The following is a 13,406-nucleotide window of genomic DNA, read 5'->3' as shown; positions in this document are numbered from 1 at the left end:
TAAATTAACTACAGAGGAGGTAAATTAACTACAGAGGAGCTAACTTAAGGAATGAAGAGATAAGATAACTCTCTCTTATGTGGAGGTAAGTTTTCTCTTGCCTTATTATCTCCAGCATGATCTTAGTGAATTGAGGCCATTGACTGGAGTATTGAGACTACCGATTCTGGTAAAAGCGGCAGATTTCTGGCAACACTACAGGACAGTTACCTTACTCAAATGGTAACGGAACCAACAACGGGGAATGCGTTACTGGATTTGATCATTTCAAATAGACCAGATAATGTATCAAATGTGCAGGTTCAAGAACATTTGGGAAATAGTGATCACAACATGCTAACGTTTGATCTGATGACTGATAGGCCGCGGGGCAGTGGGACCACTAAAACTATGAATTTTAGAAAAGCAAAGTTTTCATCGTCAGCATGGGTTTACTAAAGACAGGTCCTTTTGACTAACATGTTCAGCTTTTATGAGGTAGTGAACGCTAACATGGATATTGGGAATGCTGTAGATGTGATATACTTGGACTTTGCAAAAGCCTTCGACACTGTTCCCCACAAAAGTCTGGTGCAAAAGTTGAGGATGCAAGTACTGGGGAAGAGTCTGTGTGCATGGATAGGGAACTGGCTAATGGACAGAAAACAAAGAGTTGTGGTCAATGGATCATACTCAAAATGGGTGGCTGTTAGCAGTGGGGCCCCACAGGAGTCAGCACTGGGCCGAGTGATCTTCAATTTATTTATTAATGATCTAGTAGATGCAGTAGAAAGCAATGTTGCTATTTTTGCAGATGATACAAAATTGTGCAGAATCATCAACACTCAGGAAGATAGTGACATATTGCAACAGGATCTGGATAGGATGGCTATATGGGCACATAAATGGCAGATGAAATTCAATGTTGAAAAATGTAAAGTCATGCATTTTGGTCATACCAATGGTCTAGCACCATACAAAATAAATGGGATACAGTTGGGGGTATCAAACTTGGAGAAGGACTTAGGAGTACTCATCGACAACAAGTTAAATAATCATATTCAATGCCAAGCCGCTGCAGCTAAAGCTAATAAAATTGTGGGATGCATTAAAAGGGAAATAAAAACTTGAGATGCTAGCATAATATTGCCCCTGTTTAACTCTCTAGTAAGGCCACATCTGGAATATGGCATTCAGTTCTGAAAACCACATTACAGGAAAGATATTGCAGTTTTAGAGCAGGTGCAGAGACAAGCAACAAAATTGATACGAGGGATGGAAGGTCTCACTTACCAAGAAAGGTTTGATAAACTGGGTTTATTTAGTCTAGAGAAAAGATGCCTCAAAGGGGATCTAATTAACATGTATAAATACATCAGAGGGCAATATAAAAGCTTGGCAGATGAGCTTTTTGTCCCTAGGCCTTCACAAAGGACTAGAAGACAATATCAGGTTTTGGAAAGGCACACCTTGCTGTGGATGGTTGGGTGCTCAGCCTTGATGCAGAAGCAACATCGATCCATTATAAGCAATTCAAGTTCGGCTGGCACACCAGTATCAATATTCAAAGCAGTTTTATTGTATGCACAACATGACAGTTGTTTCGGGGGCCACGGAGGGTCCCCTTCATTAGTTAAAGTGCAGACATACCAAAGGACTAGAAGACATGATCTGCGCATGGAGGAAAAACATTTTAGCTATTTATTTAGGAAAGAGTTCTTTAAAGTAAGCGTGATTAAAGGGAAGGTTCGGGGAGGGCTGTAAAAAAATAAAAATAAAAATCCACTTACCTGGGGCTTCCTCCAGCCCGTGGCAGGCAGGAGGTGCCCTCGCCGCCGCTCCGCAGGCTCCCGGTGGCCTCCGGTGGCCGACCCGACCTGGCCAGGCCGGCTGCCAGGTCGGGCTCTTCTGCGCTCCAAATGCCGGCACTTCTGCGTCCCACGTGGACGCGCTGACGTCATCGGACGTCCGCCGGGCTGTACTGCGCAGGCGCAGTAGTTCTGCGCCTGCGCAGTACAGCCCGGCGGACGTCCGATGACGTCAGCGCGTCCACGTGGGACGCAGAAGTGCCGGCATTTGGAGCGCAGAAGAGCCCGACCTGGCAGCCGGCCTGGCCAGGTCGGGTCGGCCACCGGAGGCCACCGGGAGCCTGCGGAGCGGCGGCGAGGGCACCTCCTGCCTGCCACGGGCTGGAGGAAGCCCCAGGTAAGTGGATTTTGATTTTTATTTTTTTACAGCCCTCCCCGAACCTTCCCTTTAAGATGTGGAATGCATTGCCACAGGAAGTAGTTATGGCAAATTCTATATCCGCATTTAAAGGGGGCTTAACCTTCTGGGCGATACAATAAGATCGCCCAGGAGGGGCGCAGCACTTTTTTTTTAATTTTTTAGTTTTGAAATCATGTAGCGAGCCCTGGGCTCGCTACATGATAGCCGCTGCCCAGCGGCATCCCCCCACCCACTCCGATCGCCTTCGGCAATCAGAGTAAGTAGGAAATCCCATTCAGAACGGGATTTCCTGCTGGGCTTCCCCGGTCGCCATGGCGACCGGGCGGGATGACGTCACCGACGTCATGGATGTCGTGACGTCAGAGGGAGTCCCGATCCACCCCTCAGCGCTGCCTGGCACTGATTGGCCAGGCTGCGCAAGGGGTCGGGGAGGGGGGGTCTGCGCGGCACGGCGGCGAGCGGCGGATCGGCGGCGAACGGTGGCGATCGGAAGTTACACGCAGCTAGCAAAGTGCTAGCTGCGTGTAACAAAAATTATGCAAATCGGCCCACCAGGGCCTGAGAACTCCTCCTGCGCGACATACCCCGAGCTCAGCTCGGGATTATCGCTCAGGAGGTTAAATGCTTTCCTTGCGTTGAAAGACATCCATGGCTATAATTACTAGGTAATACCCAGTAGTGTTGATCCAGGAATTTTATCTGATTGCCATCTGGAGTCGGGAAGGTTATTTTCCCGTATTTTTCCAAGATATTTTGTTTTTGTACTTTGTTTTCTGGTTGAACTCGATGGATGTATGTCTTTTTTCAACCCAAATAACTATGAAACTATGTAACTATGTGTCTTCTTTTCATGAGGCAAAGATGCTTGTATCTCTGTGACCTCGCCACATGTACTGCAGTCACCTACATGCATCTGGGTCACAGGGTACAAGCACCGTTGGCAGCAATAAAGGAAGAGGCCTGGCAGGGCCGTGCAGAGGGTCCTTAAGTGGGGGGTGCTCAAATTTAAAAAAGGGGCCTGGCAATGCCTTCCCCCGCATGCCCACCCCCCTTCCTCGTTTCTGGCTAGTGGGGTATTGATTGTCATGCTGCTGAATGCAGATGATGGGTGCCATGTGGGTTTTGGGTGTAAGTTCTGAGTGTCATATGGGTTCTGGCTATGGTTGGGTATCGAGTGTCATGCAGGTGTTGATTGTAAAAACTTAGTGCCATGTAAGATCTGGGTGCATGTACTGGATGTCATGTGGGTGCTGGATGCAGGTACCGGGTGTGACATGGGTGCGAATACTTGGTGCCATGCCTGTACTGGATGCTGGCTATGGGTGGGCTTTGGGCATCACAATTGGGTTTTGAATGCAGGTACTTTGGGTGCGGTTACGGGTTAAGTGGATACTTGGTGCAGATAGTGGGTGCCATGAAGAAGCTGTGTGCAGGTGTGAATACTGGGTGCAATTTTAGGCCTGGGTGCAGATACTTGATGTCATGTGAGTGTGAGTACTGGGTGCCAGCTATGAGGGGAAGGGGTGGCTGATGGGAAAAGTAGAGGTCAGTGTGGGTGCTGCAGGAAGGGGCAGGGCCATGCAGAGGATACTAAAGGGTGTGGTGCTCAAATTTGAAATCGATAAATCGTGCTAAATTGTGTATGTACACACCTTTATAGCAGTATCACGCAGGCTGTGTGTCTCCTTCCAACTCTTTTGGTGCTACCACCCTCAAATCAGCAGTGATAGGTGCCCACTGTTAGCGGGTTAGAGTGGGCACAGTGGAACCCACAGTAGAGGCACAGACTCACCTTTCATTACTGGGACCTCTGTCCCTCTTGGTCAGCACCCAAGCCTCTTTTCAGGCAAAGAAGTGGTTACCAATATGCAGTGGTTGCTAAGCATTAGTAGATGCAAAACTGCAGTAAGTGCCAAGGTGCAGTGGGTGCCCAGATGCAGTGGATGGTAAGACGCAAAGGTTCACTTTGTGCTAAGTTGCAGTGGGTGCCGAGATGCCAATGTAAAGTCTGTGTCAAGCTGCTTTGGGTACCAAGGTCCAGTTTGTATTGGGTGTTTATTTGCAGTGGGTGCTATGCAGTTTTGGGTGCTGAATGAGTAGCAGAGGGTGATAAACAATAGTGGGTACCATGAGAGTGCTAATTGGTACAGGGAGCCATGTGAGTGTTCGACATGAGTGAGTAGGGAGTGCCATGTGTGGTCTGGATGTGTGCCATGCCATGGGAGAGTACTGTGTCTCATATGGGTTCGGACCAAGGATGGGTACTGGGTGCTATTTGGGTGCTGGCCATAGACGGGTACTAGGTGCATATAATGACTTTGGAACTTGGTGACGCGTGAGTACTGTGCCATGTGGGTGTGGATTATGGGGGTATGTGGGTCTTAGGTGCAAATACTGAGTGCCAAGTGGGTACTGGGAGTGAGTACATGGGGACATATGGGTGATGGGTGCCGGCTAGTGGGATATTTGTTGTCATGTGGGTGCTAAAGGCAGATGCTGGGTGCCATGTGGGTTCTGGGTGCTGGCACAGGGTGTCATGTGGATTCTGGCAGTATGGGTGTGTATCAACCATCATGTAGGTGTTGATTGCAGGTACTCAGTCCCTTCTGAGTTCTGGGTGCAAGTACTGGATGTCATATGTGAGTGCTTGGTTTGGGTGCTGGGCACCAAGTGGAGGCTTAGTGCAACTGGAACTACTGCAGATGAAGCATGTGGGTGTTGGGTGCAGGTACTGGGTATCACATAGGTGCAAATACTTGGTGCCATGCCGGCACTGGGTGCTAGCTCTGGGTGGGTGTTGTGTGTCACGTGGGTTCTGAGTGCAGGTACATCGGGTGCTAGTACTGGTTATGTGAGTGGGTGCCATGTGGAGGCTGTGTGCAGGTGTAAGTAGTAAGTGACATGTCAGAGCTGGGTGCAAGTACTGTGCCATGTAGGTGTGAGTACTGGGTGCCAGCTATAGGGTGAAGGGGTGCAGGTATTGGGTGTCTTGTGGCTGTTTGATGCAAGTACTAAGTGCCATATTGAGGCCAGATGTGAGTATTGGGTGCAGGGTGCTTGGTGCAAGTACTATAGTGGAAGTTACTGGTTGAGTGTAATGTGGGTGCTGAATATTGGTGGGATTGCTGTGGGTGCAGGGGGTGGGAGGTCACTATGGGTGCTGCTATGAATAGCATAGTTGCTGCTAAGGTAGGTAGAGGTCAGTGTGGGTGCTGGGGGAAGGGTAGGCCACTGTGGGTGCTGGGAGAAGTCAGTGTGGTTACTGGAGGAGGGAGTGGATGCTGGGTGTTGGGAGAAGCCACTGTGGTCGCTGGCAATGGGAGAGGTGCTGCTTTTGGGATGGGAGGTCCCTGTGGGTGCTGCAGGGGACAGGAGGGTAGCCACTGGGGAAGGGAAAATCACTGTGGGTGCTGGGGGAGGGATAGGTCAGAGTGGGTGCTGGGGTAGGCAGGATCACTGCTAGAGCTGGGGAGGGAGAGGTCACTGTGGGTGCTAGGTGGAGGGAGAGGTCGCTGTGGGTGCTAGATGGAGGAAGAGGTCACTGTGGGTGCTGGGTAAGAGAGAGGTCACTGTGGGTGCTAGGTGGAGGGAGAGGTCGCTGTGGGTGCTAGGTGGAGGGAGAGGTCACTGTGGGTGCTGGGGGAGGGAGAGGTCACTGTGGGTGCTGGGGGAGGGAGAGGTCACTGTGGGTCCTAGGTGGAGGGAGAGGTCACTGTGAGTGCTAGGGGAGGGAGTGGTCACTGGGTACTAGGTAGAGGGAGAGGTCACTATGGGTGCTGGGGGAGGTAGAGGTCAGTATGGGTCCTAGGTGGAGGGAGAGGTCAGAATGCCACACTAGGATTCCTGTCTGGGCCTCTTCACTTGAAAGTGTCCCAGGTGGGGCGGAGCTTATCACGACGGGGGGCGGAGCTTATTTTGCGCGGCGAGAGGGGCCTTTTTTTGATGATTTTAAAAAGGGGGGTGCCTGGGCACCCAGAGCACCCCCCTGTGCACGTGCCTGAGGCCTGGTGAGGAGGACAGGCGAGCCAACACTACACTGGCTGCACAGTTTTCCAGTGTAATCTATTGGAAATCTGTGTGCAGACATTTGGTGTCAGTAGCTCTCTCTCTGATCAGATTCGATCAGAGAGGGATATATCAAATCTGCTGCCCCATCTGCCAATGTATGGGCACCCTGATACTATGCACTTCTGTTCAAAAGATACTTTGACTGAAAATAATCAATAATCTGCACTCCACCACCGCTAGTTCAAGTAATATCTACTTTTCTGGTCATCCATGATCACAGGGAACACAATACATTTCACGTAGGCAAAATTACCTCGTCATCTATATATATCGGATTGGTATACAGATCCCTTACTACCTGGGAAGATATGTTCTGGGGGTCTCATATCCCTCTGCAAACCTGGGTGGACCTACAAATAGCCAATCAGATTTTACCCATTCACACCAATGGAAAAAAATGTAAAAAGCTGCCATTCTCACTGGAATAAAGCCAGAGTCCCTAAACTTGGCACAGTTGGTCACCTGGAGACTGAGGTAAAAACATTGTGGAAACTGGGTGGAGCATAAAACAGCCAATCCAATTTCAGCTATTTGTTTTCAATTGGAAAATGTAAACTTCAGCCATTCTTAGACTGTTATTGGCAGGATTTTAAAACTTGGCTACGTTGGTCACTAGATGACTGGAATTAAAGGACCACTATCACAAAAATCATAAAATGTAAAATATATGTAAACACATACAAATAAGAAGTATGTTTCTTCCAGAGTAAAATGAGCCATAAATTACTTTTCTCATATGTTGCTGTCAATTACAGTTGGTAGTAGAAATCTGACAGAACCGACAGGTTTTCGACTAGCCCATATTCTCATAGGGGATTCTCAGTGTTTTGTTTTGTTTTTTAGTTTCAAAAGTACTTAGTGAATAGCAGTTGCTCTGTCCAACTGCCAAAAAAGTGTGCAGTGAGCAGGGAGGCTGGGCAGCATCATTGTATAAATCCTTTTTAGATAATGCCTTTATTAAGAATAAAAGCCTTGCTGAGAATCCCCCATGAGGAGATGGACTAGCCCAAAACCTGTCAGTTCTGTCAGATTTCTACTACCTACTGTAAGTGACAGCAGCTTAGGAGAAAAGTAATTTATGGCTGATTTTACTCTGGAAGAAACATACTTTTTATTTTGCGATAGTGGTCCTTTAATATTCAGGAAAGTAGGTGGAGCCTACAACAGCCACTCAAAATTTACCTATTGATTTTCAAGGGGAATATTTAAACTGCTGCCATTCTTGCACTGTTAATGCCAGCTGACTCAAACCTGCTACAGTCGGTCATTGGGTGACTGGGGTTCAAATTCACTGAAAGGGGCAGAGCCACAAACAGCCAATCAGATTTCTTTGCTGGATAAACTGCTTCCATTCACACATTTTTGATGCCAGGAACCGGAAAACTCACAAACTTGTTCATTGAGTCACTGTGGCACATATGCAATTTACCTTTTATCCTGAGTTTTCTCCTGAGTGATATTTTCAAACTTGTCAATAAAATACTTTTTAAATCACCAGCGAGCAAGAAAATACTTAAAATAGTTTTGATAGTACTTTTCTCCTACTCTTTGGTACTTTTAAATTTGCAAAGTGCTGAAAAGTTATTCAAAGCAGAAGATGAAAATGTATCTCCTAGGAGAAAACTCAGGAGAAAAAGTTAATTGCCTAATGGGCCTGTCTGTCAAAGTTGCAAAAAGTGGCAAGAGCCAAAAACACATTTTACTGGGAAAATGTAAACTACAGCCATTCTTACACGCTCAATGGCAGGGTTCTTCAACTTCGCACAGCTGGTCATTGGGTAACTGGGATTAATATTCAAGAAAGTGGGTGGAGGCTACAACAGCCAATGAAAATTCACCTATTGATTTTAAAGGGAAGTATTCAAATTGTTGCCATTCTTACACTGTTAATAGCAGAGGCCTCAAACCTGCTACAGTTGGTTATTGGGTGACTAGGGTTCAAATTCAGAAAAGAAGTCGAAGCCACAAAAACCCAATCTGATTAATTTCTATGGGAAAATTTTAATTATTAATGCTGAGGAACTCAAAAGCTCACAAACTTGGTCATTGAGTGTTTGTGAGAAAACACGGAAAAGTCGCCGCGTGTGCTAAAAGCAAGGCGGCTGATTCCGCGTCCAACGCGGCGGTTTGCACGCGTAGGCACGCGTCTGGTAGTGTGGCAGAACGCGGAAAAGCCGCCGCATGTTCTAACAGCAAAGCGGCTGTTTCCGCGTCCAAGGTGGCGGTTTGTACGCAGCAGCGTGCCTTTGGAGTCTAGCCAAACGCACTGGATGCTTGGAGAACACTGTTAGGGGGTCCTCTGGACCTCAACAGAGGCGGTGCCTTGTCTCAGCCGGATTGCTCCTACGGCTTCAGGATATCTTCCACACAAAACAAAAGAGACGGCACACCACTGGCTGCAATAAACTTTGCTGTATTGGAACAAGTGTACACTACATGTTACGGATAATACATCCTTCCTCAGGTGTATACCAACAACTGAAGATACATACAGCTTTATAGACATTCAGGGCGCATCGTCACACCTCCTGTGCTCAACCACACCCATTCTCTTAACCCATTGTGCAATGTCCAATGCTACATCTTCACGGTCACATGGCACTCCTTAATGGCTACCAATAAAACAAAACGTGACTGACCGTCTTCCAGGCACTTCCCTCAATGGACTGCCACTGACCACCTAAGAAAAACATGCAATACACAACATGTATAAATTTGCCGCAACATTAAAATTCACGCATATTGTTAGAACAAGCAGAGACATTGAATATCATAAAAATTCACGCATATTGTAGAACAAGCAGAGACATTGAATATCATAAAAAACATTTAAGAGGCAGCCTCTCATTCATGCCTCTTGGGGCTACCACGTCCAACATGTGGATCCATCTAGCTTCTTTCTGTTTTAATATTTTTTCTGTGTCACCTCCTCTGTTAGATGGGCTCATGGCTTCCAACATGCACAATCTCAGTTGCGAGGCCCCGTGCCCCATAGCAGCGAAATGCCTCGCGACTGAGGTGTCGTAACCTTTGCGTTCACCCTCGGCATATTTGGTGATTGCCCTTTTGTGCTCCTGTATTCTGGTTCGAACTGGCCTAGTGGTTTCGCCCACATACATGAGCCCACATGGGCATTTCAGCCCATATATGACCCAGGATGTGGAACAATAGTGTCTACCTCTAATGGCAATTTTTCGGCCAGTGTGGGAGTGACACACAGCCTCACCTTTAATGATTCCGTTGCATACGTTACAATTGAGGCACGGGTACGTCCCCACTTTTCCTGTGTTGGACATCCTTGGTGTCGGGGCAGTGTCAGTATGTCTCACACTATCCTGAATAGTTTTACCTCTCCTGATGGCAAACACAGGTTCCTCTTTAAACAGTGGGCCTAACTCCTTGTCTGTACTCAATAGGGGCCAAAATCTACGAATGGACTTTTTGATCAATTCAGTATTCTTACCAAAATTTGTGACAACCGGTATCCCCTTAGTCTTTTTCTCTTCAACTACTGTATGTAGTAAGGTGGATCTATCCATAGCTGACACTTCTCGTCTAACTTTCTCCACCTTGGCAGTGTTGTACCCTTTCTGTTCAAACTTCCAACTTATGGCCTGACTAGCATAATTATAATCTTCCTTTTTGGTGCAAATGCGTCTGGCCCTAAGGAATTGCCCCCTCGGTATGGCTTTGACCACATGACCATGATGATGGCTGTCATATCGCAGTAAATTGTTGCGGTCGGTAGGTTTGCAGTAAAACTTAGTAACTAACCTCCTTCCAGATGTCTTGATGGAGACATCCAAAAAATTTACACTCTCTGCGGATATCTCCGCCGTAAATTTAATCGTGAGATGTACCCGATTTGCTTGGTCCACCATCTCAAGGAGCAATTCCCTGGGGCCTTTCCAAAATAATAAAATATCATCCACAAAGCGAAAATATTGCACAATATACTTCACATATACAGGGTTCTTTAAAAACATAGACTGCTCCAATGATTCCACAAATATATTTGCAATAGATGGAGCTGCTGGTGACCCCATGCTCACTCCCTGTCGTTGCACATATATATCCTTGTGGAACCTAAAATAATTTGATTTGAGTGTCAATTCCAAGATGTCCAGTAAAAAATATACAAGCCCATTGGACAGGCTAGTTTCTAACAGCCTATCCTCTATCACGGTTATCACCTCGTCCTGCGGGATGGCCGTAAATAAACTTTGTATGTCAAGGCTGCAAAATAACAAATCATCTGGGATGTCCCCCATATTTTCTAACCTTACTAACAGATCTGTAGTATCCTTCAGACAATGGGGAAAAGAAGCCACAATTGGCTGCAGGTGCGTGTCCAGGAACCCCGCCAATGGATACAGCACTGACCCCCTACTTGCCACAATCGGTCGTCCTGGGGGGTCATGTAGCTGCTTATGAACTTTGGGCAGCAGGTGCGGGCCTCTTGAAAATCCTGCTGTGAGTCAGAGTCAGTCATAGACTCAGCGGTGTCCCAGTTTCTGCGTCTTGGTGCACCTCCGCTTCTGCCGCCTCCCGGCACAGGGGGCGCGTCAGGCGGGGCAGGACAGCGCGGTGGCAGCTCGGGTCCCAGCAGGAGGCAACATCCACAGCATCCACAGCACCTGCAGAGAGCCATGTACGACCTGAGGAAAAGGAATTAAGTGAGGTGAGCAACATTATTATACAATGGGCTTGTATATTTTTTACTGGACATCTTGGAATTGACACTTAAATCAAATTATTTTAGGTTCCACAAGGATATATATGTGCAACGACAGGGAGCGAGCATGGGGTCACCAGCAGCTCCATCTATTGCAAATATATTTGTGGAATCATTGGAGCAGTCTATGTTTTTAAAGAACCCTGTATATGTGAAGTATATTGTGCAATATTTTCGCTTTGTGGATGATATTTTATTATTTTGGAAAGGCCCCAGGGAATTTCTCCTTGAGATGGTGGACCAAGCAAATCGGGTACATCCCACGATTAAATCCGCAGAGAGTGTTAATTTTTTGGATGTCTCCGTCAAGACATCTGGAAGGAGGTTGGTTACTAAGTTGTACCGCAAACCTACCGACCGTAACAATTTACTGCGATATGACAGCCATCATCATGGTCATGTGGTCAAAGCCATACCGAGGGGGCAATTCCTTAGGGCCAGACGCATTTGCACCAAAAAGGAAGATTATAATTATGCTAGTCAGGCCATAAGTTGGAAGTTTGAACAGAAAGGGTACAACACTGCCAAGGTGGAGAAAGTTAGACGAGAAGTGTCAGCTATGGATAGATCCACCTTACTACATAGAGTAGTTGAAGAGAAAAAGACTAAGGGGATACCGGTTGTCACAAATTTTGGTAAGAATACTGAATTGATCAAAAAGTCAATTCGTAGATTTTGGCCCCTGTTGAGTACAGACAAGGAGTTAGGCTCACTGTTTAAAGAGGAACCTGTGTTTGCCATCAGGAGAGGTAAAACTATTCAGGCTAGTGTGAGACATACTGACACTGCCCCGACACCAAGGATGTCCAACACAGGAAAAGTGGGGACGTACCCGTGCCTCAATTGTAACGTATGCAACGGAATCATTAAAGGTGAGGCTGTGTGTCACTCCCACACTGGCCGAAAAATTGCCATTAGAGGTAGACACTATTGTTCCACATCCTGGGTCATATATGGGCTGAAATGCCCATGTGGGCTCATGTATGTGGGCGAAACCACTAGGCCAGTTCGAACCAGAATACAGGAGCACAAAAGGGCAATCACCAAATACGCCGAGGGTGAACGCAAAGGTTACGACACCTCAGTCGCGAGGCATTTCGCTGCTATGGGGCACGGGGCCTCGCAACTGAGATGGTGCGTGTTGGAAGCCATGAGCCCATCTAACAGAGGAGGTGACACAGAAAAAATATTAAAACAGAAAGAAGCTAGATGGATCCACATGTTGGACGTGGTAGCCCCAAGAGGCATGAATGAGAGGCTGCCTCTTAAATGTTTTTTATGATATTCAATGTCTCTGCTTGTTCTACAATATGCGTGAATTTTTATGATATTCAATGTCTCTGCTTGTTCTAACAATATGCGTGAATTTTAATGTTGCGGCAAATTTATACATGTTGTGTATTGCATGTTTTTCTTAGGTGGTCAGTGGCAGTCCATTGAGGGAAGTGCCTGGAAGACGGTCAGTCACGTTTTGTTTTATTGGTAGCCATTAAGGAGTGCCATGTGACCGTGAAGATGTAGCATTGGACATTGCACAATGGGTTAAGAGAATGGGTGTGGTTGAACACAGGAGGTGTGGCGATGCGCCCTGAATGTCTACAAAGCTGTATGTATCTTCAGTTGTTGGTATACACCTGAGGAAGGATGTAATATCCGTAACATGTAGTGTACACTTGTTCCAATACAGTAAAGTTTATTGCAGCCAGTGGTGTGCCGTCTCTTTTGTTTTGTGTGGAAGCGTGCCTTTGGAGTGGCTGGGTCTGTTAGTCCACATAGATGGATAGAGAGCTACGCGCGCGCGGGCCAGAAGTCAGGACCTTTATACCAGCAGGGGAAGTGTCAGCGTATCAGGACTATCAGCTGATTCCTGCTGGACTCATGATTGGCTGAGTGGCTCAGGCGGGGCAGCAGAGTTCAGCTACTATATATTCTGCTTGCTTGTCAGTTGCTGGTTGTCTGCCATTGCAAACACTTTGTGGAAGCATTCAGACCATAGTCAGATCCTTACAGTGTGTTTAAACCAAGAGGACTTGGGAATTCACACTGAGCCAGATTACTTTGCACTGTTTATTTGTCAGACCAGTTCCAGGGTGTTGAGATCAAGGCCCTCACACCCCAGACTAGGAATACTGTGTATCTTCTGTGTATTCTCTAGCATAGTTCCAGGGTGTTGAGATCAAGGCCCTCACACCCAAGATTAGGGAACTGTATTGTCTTTGTGTTATATTCCAGACTAGTTCCAGAGTGTTGACGATCACGGACCTCACACCTAATACTAGGGAATTGTATTATCATTTATGTTATATTCCAGACTAGTTCCAGGGTGTTGACGATCACGGACCTCACACCTAAGACTAGGGAATTGTATTATCATTTATGTTATGCTCCAGACTAG

This window comes from Hyperolius riggenbachi, chromosome 11 (assembly GCF_040937935.1).
Source record: "Hyperolius riggenbachi isolate aHypRig1 chromosome 11, aHypRig1.pri, whole genome shotgun sequence".
NCBI classification, from domain to species: domain Eukaryota; kingdom Metazoa; phylum Chordata; class Amphibia; order Anura; family Hyperoliidae; genus Hyperolius; species Hyperolius riggenbachi.
Note: the sequence above shows the minus strand (reverse complement) of the source record.